Source organism: Betta splendens, chromosome 22, assembly GCF_900634795.4.
Source record: "Betta splendens chromosome 22, fBetSpl5.4, whole genome shotgun sequence".
NCBI lineage: Eukaryota > Metazoa > Chordata > Actinopteri > Anabantiformes > Osphronemidae > Betta > Betta splendens.
In genome coordinates, this window is record NC_040900.2 from 14033982 (window position 1) to 14054095 (window position 20114).

The following is a 20114-nucleotide window of genomic DNA, read 5'->3' on the forward strand; positions in this document are numbered from 1 at the left end:
AGCGTGCTGAGCTCCATCAGTTCAGCCTGTGTACGCAAGTGTTTTCGTTCAAACACATGGAAACCTCTGTCATTCAAATGCAGTGAAACTGGGCCAGGGTGAGTGACATGCAGCACAGTGAAAAAGAAAACCTTGTCAATAGAAAGTGAACACACTTCAGCAAAAAAAAAAAAAACTTCAAGATGAAAGGAATAACTAGTTTGCCACAGCCTTTGTGATTACAAACAGCTGCTTCAAAGTTTTGTGTCTCTCTAATTTGCCTGGTGTGTGTGTGCTAAACTAAAGAGAATCCAGGTTTAATCCCTGCGTCTCTGAAAGGCCAAAACGTCGACCTTGTTGTTTTTTGTCACCCTGTCACCCAGTGTGTAAACTGTGCATGTGTATGTGTGCACGCCTGGATATAATGATGAGGAATGCAAAGCTCTTCCTGGTTCACAAGGTCTAAAAACATTTCAGAAAAGAATCCCTTCATCTTCAGTGACTTTTTGAAACTCCTACCTCAGTTGAGATAGACTAGTGCAGATCCAAGAGGTAATGCTGGTAAAAAAACTGCTCATGCCAGAAAGGAAACATGTGCAAATTGTTCGCTGAAATGCTTCTATTATTAAAATGAAGATGACAGACAGTGGTTTACCCTCACTGCGGAATGGAAAAGTGAACCTGCAACATTATTAGCTTCAAAATGTTGGCTGCTGCACTGCTGAAACCTATGTATTCTCTGTTCAACTAAGTGTCATATTTCATAAATTAATACAGTATTACTGTTATTGTTTATTTAGAATGTTTATACACTCACTAGTCTGACTCAATCCGATACAGCAGCTCCATTCTGATTCTCAAGATTTCAGGTTGAAGCTGTCACATGTCACTGGGTGGTGGGTGGTTCTAATGTTTGGGCTAACACATTTGAAAAGGAGAAGGAAACACTACTTTCTACTTTACTCTGTTTAATCCAACAGTCCTTCAGTAAATCCTGCTTCTTTCCAAAAGTAGTGTGTAAGAGCATTAACCAATGGATCAGACATTTTAAGCCAACATGTATAATTTCAGAGAGGTTTGTTTTTAGAATTATGTCTGTCATCATCTACTATATAATACTATGAAATATTTCAGGCATTGTGGGGAAATCTCACTGTTTCCTTCTCAGTCTGTTGCGACGAGTAGCCGCTTAGACTCAAGACTTACTTTCATAGGTAAAAGCTTTATTGGCTGCACTGATAATGTAGATGACACACACACACACTTAGTTACAGTATAGTCATCAGTGACAGCAATATTCTACAAAATTGCAACAGTAAAAAAAACTGAAAGTGTTACTGATTGTTCTGCCTAAGAAGCACTTAAAAATCTTAAAGGAGTCATATCATACTTTTCATTCTAAAAAATATTAGACTTTAATGTCTCAGTAAGGTCTCTGTAAATTTTCATCCCATAAAACCCTTTAGATCGTCCACACTGCGCCTGTCAATGTGTGGTTTTCACTCTCCATCAGCAAACGCTGTGTTTTCTGGGCGTGTCGCAAGCGAAGCTGCTCACCACACCTCTGTGCGGAAATGCATACCTTTTTTGTTGTTGTTTTTTTTTTTAAACTGGCTCCATGGATACGAGACACCGCACGGTTACGATACAATAGGTGGCAGTAGTGCGACATTGAGAATGCAATCCACCGCAATCCTCCACAGAAGAAGAAGACCCACTGCAGAACTGCACAACATTAGCCAGCTGATTCGTAGCGTTGTAGAACCATACGTCTACGATCCCGAATCTGACCCTGAAGCTGAAGAGGAGGCTGTTGAAGTCGCCACATTTTGGCTGATGCAAGATGTGTCTCATTGGTAATGTCGCATTTACTTTAATTTAATTGATTTATGTAATTTGCAAAGCGACTAGCGGTTGCTAATGCGAATGCTAAATGGCGTGTGCAGCTTCAATATTCACAACACGACTTACCTGGAAAACTCTCGTTAATAGATAACACTACTTTAGCTTACATTATTCAAATAAATAAGTTTGAGAGCATAGCTGAAATAATATAAATACATTTTACATTTACACATTTCACTGTTTTTGTCTTACTTGTGCTGCTGCTCTGACAATTTTATTTAAAAAATGTGCATTAATATTTAGAGCAATCACTGCATGACCTTCCTGGGAACAAAAAGCATTGGTTCAAATTATATATTGACCTAACGTATTTTTACTGCTTTTAATTATGTTTTTTGTCATTCTTGATAAATCTGACAGTAATATGTCTCTGTATCTGAAGTTGTTACAGGTATCTAGTCTACAGAGGCTAGTGAGCTGGTGCTGAGGATTCCTGGGGTGAAGAATCTGAGTTGCCATCTCTTCATGCTTGGGTTGTAGATGAAGGCAGTTTCCTGATGGATAAAACACTAAAACACTCATAGTATGATTGATGTAGACCACCTGTGGAATAACTCCTTTACCATTTGAGTAAAAATGTGTTTTTTGTGAGTGCAACACTCATTAAGAATTTTTATTTTATTTATATATAATTTATATGCTTTTTATTTATGGCCGCTTCAACTTTATAGCTTACCATATTAGAAAGAGAAAAACATGTAATTTCAATACTATGATTTCCTAAATAAAAGTGTTTTACCTTCAGAAACAGAGTTTAGTGAAATACATAAGTTAAAGCCAACTTTATTGTAAACCAAAAAAATACACCACTACTCCAAAGCTAGAACAAACTGTTATCTTCACACTCCAATGTGCAATGTATAGGTTACTGAGTTAATTAAGAGGTCTGGGGGTTTGAGGACGAAGGAGAAGCTTTTGCAGGGCCCTGCAGACGAAATGCATGAAAGTAGGGTAAACAGGGAGATGTGGTGATCCTTGTTCTCATCACTATTTGGAAGACTGAGCGGAAGCAGTCCTCTACCAGATGGAAGCTGTGGCTGTCCTCACCATCACCTCATCAAAACAAAAGGTACTGCAATCAGAATTGTAGATTAGTGAAATGTTCATTATTATGTAGGTCAAAACCTTCTCTAATGTAAGACCACACAATACCAGACAAAAAATTAAACCAAACAAGAGGACAGGCCTGTCTGTGCTAATACAACAGATAAATAGTTGTTACAATTAAAATATAAAATCTAAACAGTATATACCAATTAAAATCTTCTATTACCTATCTTACTGTTGGTACATACAAATTTACATACCTTTACTCCTGAGCTGGGCAGCAGATGTCTGTGTACCAACAGTCTGCAGTGATTTCTCTGTTTGACAGCCTCCTTGCATGTGGGCAACTGGGATTTGCCCTCCTACAGTATAGAAAAGACACATTTACTGTAAATTGTATTGGTCCTACAAATATAATGGCTATGGTACAAGCTATAGGTAACTGACCAGATAAGCAGCAGGTATTGTAGAGATGTGACTAATTAGCAACTAAGCTTGAAACACAACACAGTAATCATTCCAACTAATTATGTTAGAATTTGATAGAACAATGACATAACCCCAAATCACAAGTTGATTTAGGCTGTGACACAGGACGGGGTAATAAACATAACCGCGTTCATCTGCACGTTCTTTTTGTAGCGATCGACCAGCTGTAGCTCTAAAGTGCAAAGGCCTAAAGGCATGCTAACGGCTAACGCAACACACAAACAGGAGCGGCAGCACGTCAACAGGACAAAAGCTCGATCCACCGCTTCCTGCCTGTCGCCGATCGAAGGCCCATCGCTATTAGCTGTTCCCCACACAGGTGTGTGATTGCACCAACTCAGAGTAGCACATTTGAAAGGGACAAAGGCTCAGTTGACTCACTGTAGCCGTTAGCGACGCTAGCGATTAGCTTGTCTCACATGTGGGTTACTGCATTTTAAACAGACCCAACTAACATATTTAGATATCACAAGTATCAAGCACAAACTTATTACAGCGAGCTAGATCCACCGCTTCCTGTCTGTCGCCGCTGGAAGGGCGATAAAGATCAGCTGTTCCCCACAGGTGTATGTGATTACAGAAAAAGGACAGACGCTAGACCCACCGCTCCCTGCCTGTAGCCGCTCGATGCCGTTAGCCATTAGCTTTTCTCCATACAGGTGTGTGGCTGCAGGAGCCCACATGAGCACATTTGAAGGGGACAAAGGCTCGGTCGAATGGCTGTAGCCGTTAGCATAGCTAGCTAGTAACTTGACTCACACATAGGTTACTACATTTTAAACGGACAAACTAACATTTTAAAACATTATAAATATCAAGCATGTACTTACTGCAGTGAGTGGATGACGGACTGTAGGAATAGGTCCTTTTTTTCCAACAGGAGCCGTGAAACAAATCCAGCATTGTACGCACCCTCGTTTGAAATGCACATACGTATAAATGCTGAGGCAGTGTTTCTGGCACCGGTCCGTTAAAAATAAAAGTGACCCACAAATCCTCACTTGTTGATCCCTTGGTGAAGTGAAGAGACTTTGGTGTTGGTTAGAACACCTAAGAACCAAACTATTTCTATGGGAGGACTTGGGCGCTGCCGTGCTGGTCTGTTCACGGTGAGTGAGAGGGGGGGAAATGGCGGAAGTCCAGTTTTGGTTCGGCATCATTGTGGGGGGTGGTGGTTCAGGATTTGCAAGGAGAACTTTCAACCAGTGTGACGACAACTGGGACACGGCCTCAGAGTAGGTCTTGGCTGTTTTTATTGGATGAGAAAATTTACGTTTTCAAAATGTGAAAAAAGCAGGAAATGCATTTCTACCGTGCTCAGTGTGTGTATATGTGACCCATAGAGTCATAGGAACGCTCCAAAATGTCTAAAAAGTGGATTTTGCATGAGATGGGCCCTTTAAATCCAAAAGCATTATTTAACAAAAAAAATATCTTATGTGAAATATGAGGTTCACAGTGTATTTTCACCATGCATGCATTCGTGTTGTTGGTCGGTTAAAACTAAAATAAGAAAAAATGAACAGCACATAGGATTCAGTGAACATGGTTTTACGCTGCCTGGTCTAAATTTCACTTTGATGTAGTTTTACCTTTAATAAAAAGGACATTAATAGTTTGCTGAAATGGTAATGACATGCATGTCAAGTAGCTCCACTACTCATTACATTTACAGAACTGAGGTGGTCACTGAAAACTTCTGTTGGATAAATTTGGGATTTTAACAGAGGAACGGCACAGCCAGCAACTCAAAGTTCTTTTAACGTTATGTAAACTACTGCATAGCTCTGACAGTAGCTATGTGACTGACCGCTGTCTAGTGCTTTGTGGGCTAACAGACATTCTAACAGACTTCATGGCTCAGTTGGCTGTGAGGCACCAGAAAACGTGGCTCTCCACAGAGGCTTCGGCTGTTTTACATTCAGCTCCAGTGCAGAGGGAACACTCAAGCATAGTTTAGTGGTAAGGACATGAAACCCATAAAGCATGCTGAGTCCCAGAGAAGATTTATCATCAGGCTCCCTCTCTGCCGCTGCCAGCAGTAGATTACACGTCAAAAGCGGCGCAGTGAGCAGATATTTCAGCCAATAAGCATGGGTGAAGGCAGAGCGGGGCTCGTCTCGAGAGCGATATTGGATGGTCTCAGTGAGAGAAGGGCTCAGGCTGACCCTTGATCCTATTGTTCTTAAGAGTGATGGCTGACCATAAACCTGCCTGACATTGCTGAGGTAAAATGTAGCAACAGAGGACGCAAAACAGATTACAGGTCTGAGGGCAAAAACAGTCTGAATGGAATCTTCTCACTGTAGAATCTGTTGATCTGTCTGAATGAAGCCCATCCTTTCATGTGCCAAAAGACCACAACAACAACTCTCAAAAATAAAATATTAAAAATGGAATGTATGGACAAACCACAAAGTTAGACTCTGTAATGGTAAATGCACTCTTGATTGTCTCCTGAAATTATGTAAAAGTATATAATTTATATAAAATGGATTATTATGCAGTAGGTTTGAAACAAGGTCAAACAGGTGAAAACATGTCGATTAAGTCCAGCAACTTTGAGTCAAATGTTTTATGTCATTAATAGAGACGAAGTCCCGAGAGCGAGTCAGATACTGCAATCATCCCCATGCAAAAGGCCTCTGCCTCTTCATCACCTCCTTCTCTTCATCACGTCCTTCTCTTCATTACCTCCTTCTCTTCATCACCTCTGCCTCATGAGGCTTCTGAAATTATAAAGTCCAGTCCAGGTGCTGTGTGTGTAGCGGGACAAGCGACAGCTGTTTATTCTGCTCTCTTTGGCCTGTCACTTGTCATCATAGCAGGGGGACGACTTGTGCACATGAGCCAACAGAACCAGAACCAGCGCTGGCTCGCACAATTGATATATAGTGACAAGTTTGCAGTTCCAGTGTTTCTTCTGCTCCCTGGAGCTCAGATATCCACAGCCTGTCACTTCACGTTAAGAGAGCAGAGACCTATGACCACATGAGCTTTGTGAAACACCAGTTATTCTATTCAAACCTAATACATTACAGATGTAATATCAAATCAGTTCAACAGGTGTCATATCTGGACCTTTCCAAACATTGTGCATATGAATTATAACAAAAACACATTGTTGCAAACCCAAGAATAGAACAGAAAAGACCTAGAATTATACCCTACACACTACCGAGCTCCTTCCCTTTAACCTGTCACCTGAGGCATCAGTATAGAGTGATAGTGATAGTGATGATGCATGTTGTTTTACTGCACATTCTATGGTACAGATTAACTGTGAGTTAAAATAGAAAACAAATCTATAAAAATCATTTATTAATAAATATGGTCTCTATGAATCTAAACAAACCAACTGTCAATATGACATCAAATCAATCAACCATAAAATCTAATCACATATTTGTAATAAAGGAGTGTGGATGGTCTGGTCTAAGGAAAACAGTAATAATAGGCACCTGTAGCATATAGAATGGAGTAATGCTAACTATCCATCCCCCACTCACTGAAACCAGTGGCGTTCTGTATTCTGACAACATTTTTACTTTCTGGAAACATGCAATACATTCTGTCCACTTCACCCTGATGCGACTACTTCATTTACTACGTCCTCATACCGTGCACATTTCTCATTTGCTTCTCAGGTACAGCATTCTAGCTTATGTAATTTTGTACTGTGTCCGCCTGCCTCCTTTCTTTCATTTAGTTAATGCTCATTGGCCATATTGGCCTTAGATACAGTACTGTACTCAAATTTGTACTGTACTCAGCGGTTTCGCTGACGGACAAATAAAGGTTTTCTTATTCTTATCCATATAAGTACGACACAAGCTAAACTCGCTAGTTAGAGCTAGACTCGTCACAGATTTGCTCTGCTCCACATGCATTAAAATGTTTGACACAGAAGCCTTAGCATCGTTACTTACTGTAGGGTGTCGATGGTAACAGGGATTTGGATAAAGATCTGTTCCACACAGTGGAACAACAAGTTGTTATTAGAGTTTGAAAGTGATTGAAACATGGAATTTAAAAAAAATGGTTACCGTTATTCAGCAAAAGGTGGGCTTAATTTTTTATTTAATAATTTATTTAATTATTATTATTAAAATAATTTTAGTCTGCAATATATTAACAGGACACTTTACAAGTACCACTAGCAACATACTGTACTAATGACTTTGCCTAAACGATATGGCAATGGTGCATATCACCTAAAAAATAAGGTAATCATTTGTCCCATTTATGCCGTATATTTATGGAGCAATCAGACAAATGTGCTTCAGCATAAGCTTTCATTCAGACTGCTAATGATGCCCATTTGTTGCTTTTGGCAGAGGACCAGGCCGCAAGGTCATCCAGACAGGCCTACGCACCATAAATTCTTCATCACGTTTATGCGGAGGATCCCACTTCACTCTCTGCCTTATTAAATTACACCAATCAGCAACAGTATTATGTATAAGGACCTGGTTGTTTTAATGTTGTGTTGGACAGTGACAGGTGCGACTCTGGTCTGAGGTGTTGTGACTACCACCATGTGGTATAAATGCATAATAAAGTACAATGGCATTTATCTACTGTACATACTTTATCTGTGATTAAATCGTACATCAAAAGCTACTTTTCATGTGCCTTTAACTTTCAAGGAAAAGAGGCTTGATTAGACTGATGTCTGAAGATTTTGAAAGCCATTGACCTAAGAATGTAATTAAAAAATTGTTTAATAATTATACTTGTTTCCAGGATTTGAAAATTATATTTAGAGTGGGTTCTGAAAAGTGTGCGTCCTTTCACACTGCAATGAGACAGATACTATTAACAGAGAACACACATTTGTCATTTCTGCCATTAATGCAATTTCCTCCTTAAGGGCATCCTTCCTAATGGCAGCATTGCCATTGGTCCATAACGCCACATAACCTCTTTTATACTGTAAGTCATACAAAGCAACCACAACATTCATAACTTACAGAAATTTGTTTCTTTTAACACATGGATTCTTCAGTCAGTCAAGTGATCTGACCACCTGTCTATCAGTCGTACACTCGCATCTCCAGACAATCTCAAAGAGATGTGACTCATTCCCTCCACCAAATACCACAATTCTGTGCACTCCAGCCCAGTCCAAGTTACATCATCACTGCAATCAGTCACACACCCTGTCCTACTATCTTTCATTCTCCTAAAGCGAGTTGGGACTTGTAAGACATCAATTTGCTGTCATTCATCAAAATATGTTCAGAAACGTTAAGGTCTGATGTCACAGTCAGCTAAGAACAATTTACTTTGTTCTCTGAGAAACTCCCATGTTTAATGCAGTTATAAATAATTTAGCTGCTTTTTTCTCATAAGCCACTAACGCAGGCAATGAAACTGTGCTTAGACAACACAGTCAAGCTATTAAACGTGAATACTGATGCAAGTGTCCAAGTGAGCAGATAATGTTCTAAATATGCTGTTTGCCATGACTACATTTCTAATATCATCAGTTAGCTCCTCAGTGTGTGCAGCAATGATATTCCACAGGCTGCGCTGCATAATATGCCCTGAACCTTATCAGGAAGCTGCATCCTAATAATTTCTCCAACTAACTTGCTCGCTTCTGACTTTGATGTTTGCTACTGAATAAAAAAAACTCCCAGTTCATCAAATTAAACTCGAACTAGACTTTTTACAACTGGTTCGTACTATATGCATGAAACATAATAGTATTTGGCTCCTTACGATTAATTAGATGTTACCTGAACTACTGATGAATACTGAAGTATGTTAAATTAACATACAAGCTGTTTTTTTTAAAAATACAACAATGCAAATATTCCATAAAGCTAATCTTTCCTTCATGAATAATAATTGAGGTAGATGGTCATCATTTCATCACCACTGTGTTATATGCATCTTTGAATTTATTTAAATAAAACAAAAAATAAATGAGAGCCTGTAGCATTTCATCTTTGCTGCGCGTTGTTACAGTGTTGAGAGCAACCCGGCTCGACAGCCATTACTGCTGATGCAACCGGCTCCTGAGAGGTTTTATAGGATTATCTGCCCACATACTTGACCATGTAACTGCGTTAATTGGGGCCACAAAAGTTAAGTTCTCTGCCTTGCTTCAAGTGTTCCCATTTCATCATGATCTAAATAATGATGCGATGAGTAAATTAATATTGAGATCAAGACTCATTTGATCTTTTGTTTTCATGCATATCATTCACTACATTCCTGTACCGGGAGAACTAGAAGTAAGTCTGACAATAAATATTTGCCCTATTTACAGTAACTGTACCCTTAGTTCCCTCATTTTATTTAGTACTGATTAAATAGTACTCTGTTTATTAAGGAACACATGCAGGCTAGAAGTACATATAGTCAACGAGTCAATATGGTTCTCCTGAGGGACCTCTGCTAAACACAGCGTTGTGGTTGTGTATTGACCTAAAGGTTTTTGCATAGCGATTCGCCGGTCTGGACCAGTATCTGCTTTCACCTCTTTGGGGCTAACTGCTCTTCAAAGCTGATTTACAGAAAATTAATTGCCTGCGGTGTGCCTGTTGAATCAATGTATAGATATTGCACAGCTTTTACTGATGTCGGAGCAGAGAAACAGTTTCTAAATTTTCCTTTTCTTAACAGAAGGTCTGAGCCTCTGACTTCCATCAATGGTATTGTGACCCTTTCAGGTCAATACAAGTTTTCTATTAAAACCTGCTGACGAAGTTACATAAAGGATGTATCCTATGTTTATTTTATCAATAAAAAAATCAAGGACAAATGGGTGAAACAAAGGATAAAGGCTACATTCTGTAGAACAAAACAGGATAGGACAGCGCAATGGAAATTAAAAGGAGTTATCTTAAACAGCTACTGTAGCTTTTGAGCCTGGATTTGACTATGGATATAAGTCAATGCTTCTGACATGAGGAGAGGAGAATGTGAGAGAACAGGAGGAGGTACAGTACCGATGTGGAGGAGATCAGACAGATAGGGGTATAGATGGCCTTGAAGGTGAATAGGGGGATATTACATTCTATTATGTGTTTAACAGGGAGCCAGCAAAGTTGGGGTGATGTACTGAGGGTACTTTGGTGATGACCAAATGATGAAGAGTAGCTGAATTTTGAATCAGTTGAAGGTTATGAAGATTATTTTATGAAGACATTTGTTGAGGAGATATAATAGTCAATACAGAAAGTAACGAGGCTGTGAAAGACAATGGAGGTAGTATGATTTGTAGATAGAACTATACAGACCTGGTGATGTTATACTTAATGTGGTAGTAAAATGATAGTGGGCTGTCAAAGATCACAGACACAGCCTAGGCCACAGACCTAGACTCTTATACAAGAGGAAAAAAACCTGAGAAGCCGTCAGGATAGATGGCAACTACTGTATGATTAGTACCAACGAGCTGAAGTTCTATTTCATTAGTTTAGTACAGTTTTAGAAAAAGAGAGCTGAACTAAAACTTGATTTGAGCTAGGCCGAGGAAAGTGGAAGTGTTGAGTTTGGTTTGCTGGATAACTAGACTAAGTTGTCATCTGTGGAGCAATAGATATTGAACTTACAAAAGAATACTGCCAAAGGTAGGTAGGTAATGAAGAGAAGGGGCCTAGGAAGGAGCCCTGGGGCACTGCAGTGACAGAAACAGCTGGGTTCTAAGGTTTAAGATTTAGCAGCAGAACTTCTCTCATCCTAAATGTTGTGCTTTGCTTCATCAGATACGGCTGAGGTGAGAAAACGTTGGAGAGAAGTATCAGCGTCATAGAAAATTAGTCTCAGGAGCCAACGTGCTGCTTTTATGACACTTCTGGTTTGGAATTCTTTGATCTGTACATTTGTGAGACGTGGAGGATGCTGGTGTGGCAACAAGTGAAGTAGGCTGAGAATAAACACACACCCCACTTAAAATCAACTCACAATTTAAAGAGGAATCGTCTAAGAAATTACTATACAGAGTATAATTAAAAATATCATATAGAAATTTCCAGTAAATATTACGAATTTATTAATTACATTGACTAATTTTTTCTCCACCATCAAGCTGATTTTAATATTCTGGGAGCGTCTAGGAAAGAAGTCTTTGATCTAATTGTTACTGAACAGTAACTGAACTTGCAAAGGAAACCAAATTATTTATAATTAAAAAGAAATAAACATAAAAAAACCCAGATTTTAAATCCCTGCTTTATTAGATTTTGAAGGTTTTAGTCTTTGACAACTCTTATTTTATACGCTATGCAAATTAGGTCATTCAAAACATTCAAGTCGTATACAAAACAATGCTGATGACCAATGAAGCATAACAGTATAACTATGGAAAACTATGAATCTGTTTTATGAATCAGCACAGTGTGGTATCAAGGAACAGAGTGCAGCTGGGTGGGAAATTCTCACATTAAACTATAAAATGCAAAAACATTTATCTGCTAACTAATAACAGACACTTATTGGAATTTAACAGCTTCTCTCTGTGTAAAGATGATCATGTTGCCTAAGGCTAAAGCCGAGAGTGATATCCAGATGCCAAATATTGCCCAACGTACTGTACTGGGGCATCTGCTTCACTGAAGATCACTGTTGGAGGACAGGGATGAACACTGAGAAGAAAAATTACAGTAGGTGGAGAAACAGCAGGGGAGCATGCGGTGTCCCATAGCTTTGTAAGATGAAGAACTCACCTAGGAAAGGAAAGGAATTAAGTTCATTGAGGTGCAGCAGTTGCTAAGGTTTTAACAGTTGGGGAGACGGGCCCCTGGCCATTTCATGCAACACTGAACTTCCTCTTGCCAGTGCTGACAAGCGAGCATGGTCAAAATCCAGGGAGCAGAGCTGCTTTGAAATAGGTCAGCACACGAGGACTCCAACAAGAAGACTCTTAGGACGGCAGAACACTGGCAGTGGAAGGGCTTGAACAGTTTAGTGAATGATGCATCGTCTGTGATCCCCGTTCTACACAAACTAAGCAAATGATCTTTTGCCTCAAAGTCAGATTCCCCTGCCGCAACCTGCAACAAGGCTTTTGGCTGACCAGGCCTGTCAGCTCCTAATAATGAGAAAGGTAGCAGGTGTCTACTGTGCAAATTGCACATGATGAGCTTCCCGTGTTTTGAAATGTCTCCATCACAGGAATTACACATCCTGGTAATCTAATTGAGGTAGCTACAAAGTCAGCTCTGACGAAAAACACTGTTTACCACACAAGTCATTATGTGTCAGAGACCCAGGAAAGTCCATTTATCCTGTGTTAGGCAGCACCTTGTACTGATAGTTAGGCTCCTGCTGTTTCATATCAACTTAATTTCATTTCACATCCTGTGATTGCAGACAAAGCTGTTCACGTCACTGTGTTTATTACGATCATGCTGAGAAGTTCCATGTCTGATTTACAACCCTAAACCACTGTTAGATGAATAAATATTTGGTTGGTTTTGGCCTCTTTGCTGCTAGCCTGAGGCTCCCTGTGTGAGATCAGCCCTTTTAAAAGACCTTTAACATCACACAGACCCAGGTGAAACATAACATGAACCTTTGAGAAAGAGACAAGGCAAATTTAGGAAGAAACTTTCTTTCTACAAGTTTCCATAGTAGGTCCATTCATTCTAAAATATAAGAACACAATAGTTAGATTTGTGTTTATAAGGACACTTACTTCTACTAAAAACAGTGACATGACCCAAACTCATCTATAATCCATATTCAAGATGCAAGGTTGGTGATCTTCCACAGTATTCAAAGAAAAACATTATATGTTAAAGACAAAACTAACATTTCACATGTATAAATAATTATTTGTTTTCAACTGAACTCCTCTGTTTACATCATGACTTCTCCTTTTATCAATTAATACTACTGTAAACCCTTTTGTTTGTGTTCCATCTGATGCACTGTAGGAGAGCTTGTAGGGTGAAGCAGCCTAGGAGAAGCTTTCTGCCAATAACGGTTGGTACACAAAGAAAAATTAAGTTCAGCAGCATGTGAAATTCTCTGATGCAACAAGAGCAGTGCGTTATTGTGTTCCTCTGCACCTTTCTGTAATTATCAGAGGGAATTCATGTACACAAACCGCGCTATCAAAGCAGTTGGCGTCCTTTTATCTTCACTAAAACGGGCCCAAGGGCTGATGGGTTACAGCGGGTTAACATGAACACAGGGGAGCTCCCTGGGCGTACGTAGTGGGGCTGCATAAATGTGGTGAAGAGGGCAAAAGGAGACGGAGATGTTGCAGCAGAGGAGGAGGAATTGCTTATACAGAGGCCACATGGGAACAATGAGCAGCGTCTGATGCTGTCAGTTGCAGACTTTTAGATTAATCATCGCATTTGTGCTAGTTTCACTGAGAGAAAATCGAAGGGAGAAATCTAAAAAGCTTGGTGGACATTTGATTCATTCTCTCCTGACAATCATTTGCTGCCTGTACAATGATTATCACTGCTGTTTAGAAGTGGTAGCGTTTTCACGGACGAGTTGAAGTCCAGACATTTGAAAGCCTTGAAGTCTCGCTTTCATAATCTGTCTGAGTGTATCATTCATTTGACACTTTGGCTTTGTTGAGCAATCACTATAAAGAAACACAAGTAGCATGATCTTTTTTTGCTCTGAATATTTTAATGGTTCCAGTGACTTCGAGCTGAAGAGTGAATATGACTTGGCCCTGGGAAGGTGGTGCAATTACTGGGAAATTACACAGACAGAAAGGTCTTTGTTAAAGTTGAAGAAAAAGACTTGGTTGGTGTGGTGTTGTGTTTTGGGAAATTATCTAAAGTTTAGCGCGTTAAGACAACAATGAGCAGCATCATACAAATAAAACTGTGAAAGTCATTCATCATACGCCCTTACAGAAACGTGATGGAATTCTGATGACTAACTACACTCTGTGTTATTTGTCATGTCGCAAAACAGAATTTCACGAGGGAGAATTTGGTTTATAGCAGCCCCAATATTTTCCATTTAATGGTAAAACATCTTAGTTGCAGCATCCGACATGTTATGTTCTGTGGCCAATAAATTTGGTTTGATGAAATTTGCAAAGCGCTGCATTCCATTTTTATTTATATTCTACACTTAGCACTAACTAACTTCTTTGCGAGGAGCACGGCTTTTCAACTCTGACGCTAGAGACGGCTACACAGTGTCATCCAGTTGCATCACTTCATTCTGTGCTTCTTTCAGTCTGCTCTCAGCCTCAACATGCATCTAGCTTCTTCTTGCCATGCGTACGCTCCCCCAACCTGGTGCAGCACAACACGTAGTCATTCAAAGGCAAACTCTGTGTCTGCTGCTTTCAATTTGTGCCATCTCCTATCATGTCAAAGAGGAGTTACAGAGTACTCCACACTGATTGAGGCTAATTCTTGTAATGGAGCACTGATGAGCAGCTGGATATTTTTATGGACTATTAATTACCAAAGGGTTATTATGTATCAAGGCCTCTTCACCAACTGCCAGTTTTAAGTACTCATTAAAAAAGCTGCAATTTTAAAACCCTCAAACTGTAGAAAATACTTAGGGGAAAAGGGCCCATGATAATACTTTGGAAAATTGAATGTTTACTCCACAACAGTATCCTTACATAAAGAAAGATGCATGTACACAGTGTAGACTTATTGTCAGCTTGGTGTCAGTGTGTGTGATACTATTCTAGTTCTCTAACACACAGCATGTCACTTTAAGCGAATTTATCGTGAGACCAGACTCTTGATAAACAGAGCCCAGTTTTAAACTCCTGCAGCTTCTCATCAGCCACATGTGGCTGCAGGTAACAGAATCTGTGACCTTATTCACTTATGTTCATATTGGACTTGTGGCACAGGACTGCATATGAGTCTGGATCGGCGTCATAAAAGTGCAAAGCACAAACAGACTAGGGTTTGTTTCCTAGTAACGTGTTCAGAAGTGCTGTTAATCAAAGTCAGTTTAAATGTCACAGTGCTAAAGTTGGAGCGTCTTTAAGGCGGCTTCTTCAGGTGAAGTGTAAAAAGCGAAGCCTGCTTAAAGACGGGTCCAGCTTCTCAGTGCTAGGGTGGAAAAAGGTCACATCTGTCTTACAGAACCAACGTGGCCATGAGATGGTAAATAAACAGACTGCCTGTTCTTTAAAGCCAAAAACTAGCCTGTCCCTTCAGGCCTCTACACTATGTTGTATAATAAACAACCTAAAGAGCTAGAAACACCAAATGTTGAAACTGAAGTCAACAACCTCGTACTTCCCGACATTCTCACATTTTCCACAGATCTTCTTTGAATAGCCAGAATAGTAGCTGATGAAGCCAGAGAGTAACTGCTGGTTTATTTGGACCTTAGAGAGAGTGAGCTCATTAAAGTCACACAGCCTCAGTAAAGATAAATTGTCTGTGTACTTCAGAAACATGCTTCCTAATCACAATAGCTTTTTCAAGGTTTCATGTGTATGTACTGTATGTCTTTATGCTTTATGCTCCATTTATATGTTTAAGAATGTTAAATGTCTGAATGGCTGCAGAGGCTTTTTATGTTTTATTACATTCTGATTTTTGAAAACCAGTCCCTGTTTTCCACAGTTGGCCCTTAACAAACACTCAAATCACAAATGTGACATTGCACTTAAGAATCACATTTGCATTATTTATTCATGGTTATGTTTCAGCTTTAAAAATAGGTATTACATGGCCTCCACATCTCTTCTACTTTCTCTCAACTCAGTGTCATTTTTAATAAATGAGCTTCACTGTAATGATAAATGTGTGTATTGAGCCGGTTTCTGTTCAGGTAGTGACTGTTTGACTTCAAGTATCGTTTACACGTGAACTCTAACATTTAGTCAACATGATGAAAGAAATACTGCTTCATGCTCAACGAATAAGTAGCTGACACTCATCACTTTCAAACGTATGTACATTTCTAGGCACAGAAACTGATAACTCGGGATTATTGTCTATATCACTTGTATCTGGTGTAATAACCTCAGAAGCTAGAATATTAGAGTTACTCGCTTTCTGATCTCTTTGCTTTGTTCAAAATTGCTTTGAGGAAAAACGAGAAAGTGTGCACAGATAAGCCAAACTGTGGAATTAGTTTAATCAAGGATGAAGGTCAGAGAAAAAATACTGTACTGAAACATCAACTCAGGAAAAGGCTTTGTAACATGTAAGAACACAGAGTATGCAGCTGACAAGCTAGTGTAGCATGTTGGGGAAGAACCATCTGAACTCCTCATATCTCTTTCAAGAGTCTGAGTTTGATGTTTCCTTTTAATTGTTAGACGATTCCAAGATTAAAAAGACAATTAGCTCGGCAGCATGTCAATAAACAACCAACAAAGCCCACAAAGCCAAATGAAAGAATTCCACCTCTTTGATAAGGACTTTGTTTTAGCTCACTGAAAACCATGATATCTTTAGTCATGTTATCTGTAAGCATGTGGAAGACAATGCTTTTTTACCATTTCCATATGCCACAAAACATGAGCAACAACAGTCAGTCTTGAGGAGTCCTAAAAAATGGAAGTCATATATAAAAACAAAGACAGAATTCTTCATTAAGGCCTAATCAGCAGTGAAATTGGAAGAAGTCACAGCAGCAGTTTTATCCTGCAATTAAAACTCACAACAGAATCTGCCTCTAGAACACGCATCCGAAGTTTGCTCCAAAAAGGCAAACGTCTCACACAGGAAGGATTACTAGATTTATTTAGGGATACATTTACATCCCATAAATTTAGGGACCACATGGAGACAGTAGTTCTGCTGCCTTCGTTACTGTACCTTGTGAGTTATTAATGGTTTTCTAATGCACTATACGCTCTAATGTGTTTTTAAAGGTTATCAGAAATCGTTGACTGAAGTGATAATTCATGCTCTTTTGGAATGTTTAATAAGGGCAGAGAGCACACACAGAACCACGCACTGTACTGAGAAAAGATCTGAAACAGAATGATGTCCTTGAGGATAATAGGATTCCTCATGACGTCGAGATGCACAGTGCTGAAGATGATTCTGGAACTAGGCAGGGGTCAATTGCAATTACTTGCAAAACCAGAGGGAGTGATGTCCAAATCAAGGAATTCATTTGTGCTGTTGAGTATCTGAGCATTTCTTTCATGTGCTTGTCCAGAATTGGATCTAGATCACATGTGGTTTTTGGAGCTGATGACCAATTAAGAAAATGTGTTCAAATAGTCAGCTATAAAAGCTAGTGGCTCTGAAACTGCCACCAGAGCAAAGCAATCAGAGGAACAATCACTGACTTACAAGTAATGTATCGACTGACATGTCAACAGCTCAACAGCTGAATTAAAAACATGGCTGTCAAAAGCCTTAGCTTGAGAAAGAATATCTACGTGTACATGTATTAAATAAAAGGCCCGGCAGATCAGAATGTCTCTATGCTTCACTATCCCCTGGGCGTGGGTCAGACAAGGTTTGATAAGGTGGGATAAAACGTGGACCGAGCAGAAAATGTTCCAAATACTGTAGAAATAAAAATCTTTAACCCATGTACAATAGGATTTCTGTCGATACGAGAGCTTAAAGGTGGAACTTATTATGTGCATGTTTTGTGCAGCTGTTGCAGAGCAGTGGGCAGCAGTGATGCCAGAGGCCGTGTAGTGGAGGAGAAATTGAGTGCTTTGAGATAATGAACATATGTGCGAGTGCCTCTCAAGTGGCAACTACTTATGTGGAAGTAACCTTCAGGAAAAAAGGGCCACAATGAACATCTGTTTTCCGACCAAAAATAAGGTGGTGTGAGAATATCAATGGAAACATCCCCTGACTGTGAGCGGTGACAGATGTGTGTGTGGTTGGGTCACTACGAATTAACTTAAAAGGCAACCAAGAGTAAATTTGAACTGGCAGCACATTTCAACAGCAACTCATATTTACTTATTATTGCCATTAAGTGTGTACAGTCCTTTGGATTCACTCAGGATTAGAGTAAATAAACACCTAGATATAATCAAACCTCCTTTAGTTAAATGAAAATAAGACTGATGGTCGTTTTTAGTAACAAAACACAAAGTCAGTTACAGATCTCCTCAACTCTACTACTATCAAGGCTGAAACTTGAAATCTCTGTGTCATAATTGAGTGGTACCTAAAAGAACTAGAAGAAACAAAGGCATCAGCCCTGTTCTTAAATCTTTACACTGGCTGCCAGTCACCTATAGAATTGCTTTTAAAAGGCTACTGTGAGTTTGCAAACCTCAGCAGTTTGAGGTCTAAATACCTCTCTGATCTTCCTGAAGGTTGCAGACCCAGCGGGGCTCTTGGATCACTAGGCAGTAGTCCGCTACTTGTGGATGTCGGGTCAGAACCAAACGGGGCGAAGCAGTTCTAAGCTCCTGTAATGTGCTGTAAACAAATGAAACCAAATCCCAGATGACCTTAAATGTGCCCCAGCAACCTTTAGGTTTTTAAAAATCTAAAATTTCATTACATTAGTACATACATTGTTAAAGCACTATGGGCCTGATCGTTACTGCATCAGACACTTGATACCACAGTCCTGTATTGTAAATGCAGTTTTTGGAGAGTGACCATCATACAGTAGAAGCCCTTTAATGCATCTCATACTTCCTGGTAAAGAGTGACCTGACTGGAGGTTACTGTGCACAAATAGAATAGGCCTCAGCTTCTTCACTCCTCAGCTGCAGAAGAATAAAGCTGGATGGTCAACTTGTGCTGACATATGTCCTAGTTGCTGGTGTTTTACAGTGTGGCACACACTGTGGCAGAAATGAAAACCCTACACTGGTGAGTCTCGAGAGATTATCCGAGCATGTCTTATCATAAAATCAAAAAGCTTACAGTCTTATAAATGAGTTCAATTGTAAGCATAGAGAGGCGCTGTAGGGTTGTCATCCTCACAAAGGACTAGTGCAGACTGTGATGAGAAAGCCAAGCATCTCCTAAGGCATCCTGTTAGAGCCTGATGATAAGGCCATGTCACTCCGCAACTATGACCAGGTCAAATTCATCAGGCTACTTACTGAGGTATTAGCCACAATTGGCTGTAACACACTGGCCTGACATTCTCTGAATCATTAGAGGCAACACAAGAAGCTGCGTCACCAGCACACACAGATATCGACTATCATCAGAAAGACATGGTGTATTTTTCACGTATTTCTGAGTGCTCAGTTTAATTTGACCTGTAACAATAACACCTAGATGGCTGCAAGAAGGTACAGTACAGTATGTGACAAAACTACAAGAAATATTGTGAACTGAAGGCCAGTGAAGCAATGCTCGACTGACTGGTTCATGGTCAGACATCTAAATGCTACAAGTTAGATTTTGTATGCTATTTAGAAAATTCAGGTTTTTGATGCAAACAAATTTAAATTTCCAGTCAAAGTCAAAATATATATTAAAGAAATCATATTTTACTGTATTTGCATATACTGTAGACAAAACTATACAATGCAATTCGTCCCACACATATATTTTGTGTAAAATGTATACAGTATAAAGTAAAAAACTCTGCTTTTAGCTTCCTTCATTACCAATATAAGTAACATATGACACACAGGGCACAACCAGAATCAATTAAAATAGCTCTAGTACTGTAAGTTTCAATTAGTTTGATATATCAGAAAAAGGTATTAGGATGTTAAAACATTGATAGTTTTATTGCTACTGTATTAACTGTATAAATACTTACTGCTGTCCAACCCCATTATGTACTGGATGCAGTCATTACTGTACATACATTAA

At 39.4% G+C, this 20114-nt stretch overlaps 1 protein-coding gene and 1 long non-coding RNA gene across 4 annotated transcripts in view; one reads left to right on the top strand and one right to left on the bottom strand.

Moving 5' to 3' along the window:
• The window catches only part of alk (ALK receptor tyrosine kinase), a 229898-nt gene that overhangs the window by 61370 nt on the left and 148414 nt on the right, over positions 1 to 20114 (bottom strand). The window lies entirely within an intron of this gene.
• LOC129603600 (uncharacterized) lies at positions 1347 to 4549 on the top strand. The gene is made up of 2 exons (XR_008693666.1): positions 1347 to 1835; positions 2267 to 4549. It is a non-coding gene; the product is annotated as an uncharacterized LOC129603600 (long non-coding RNA).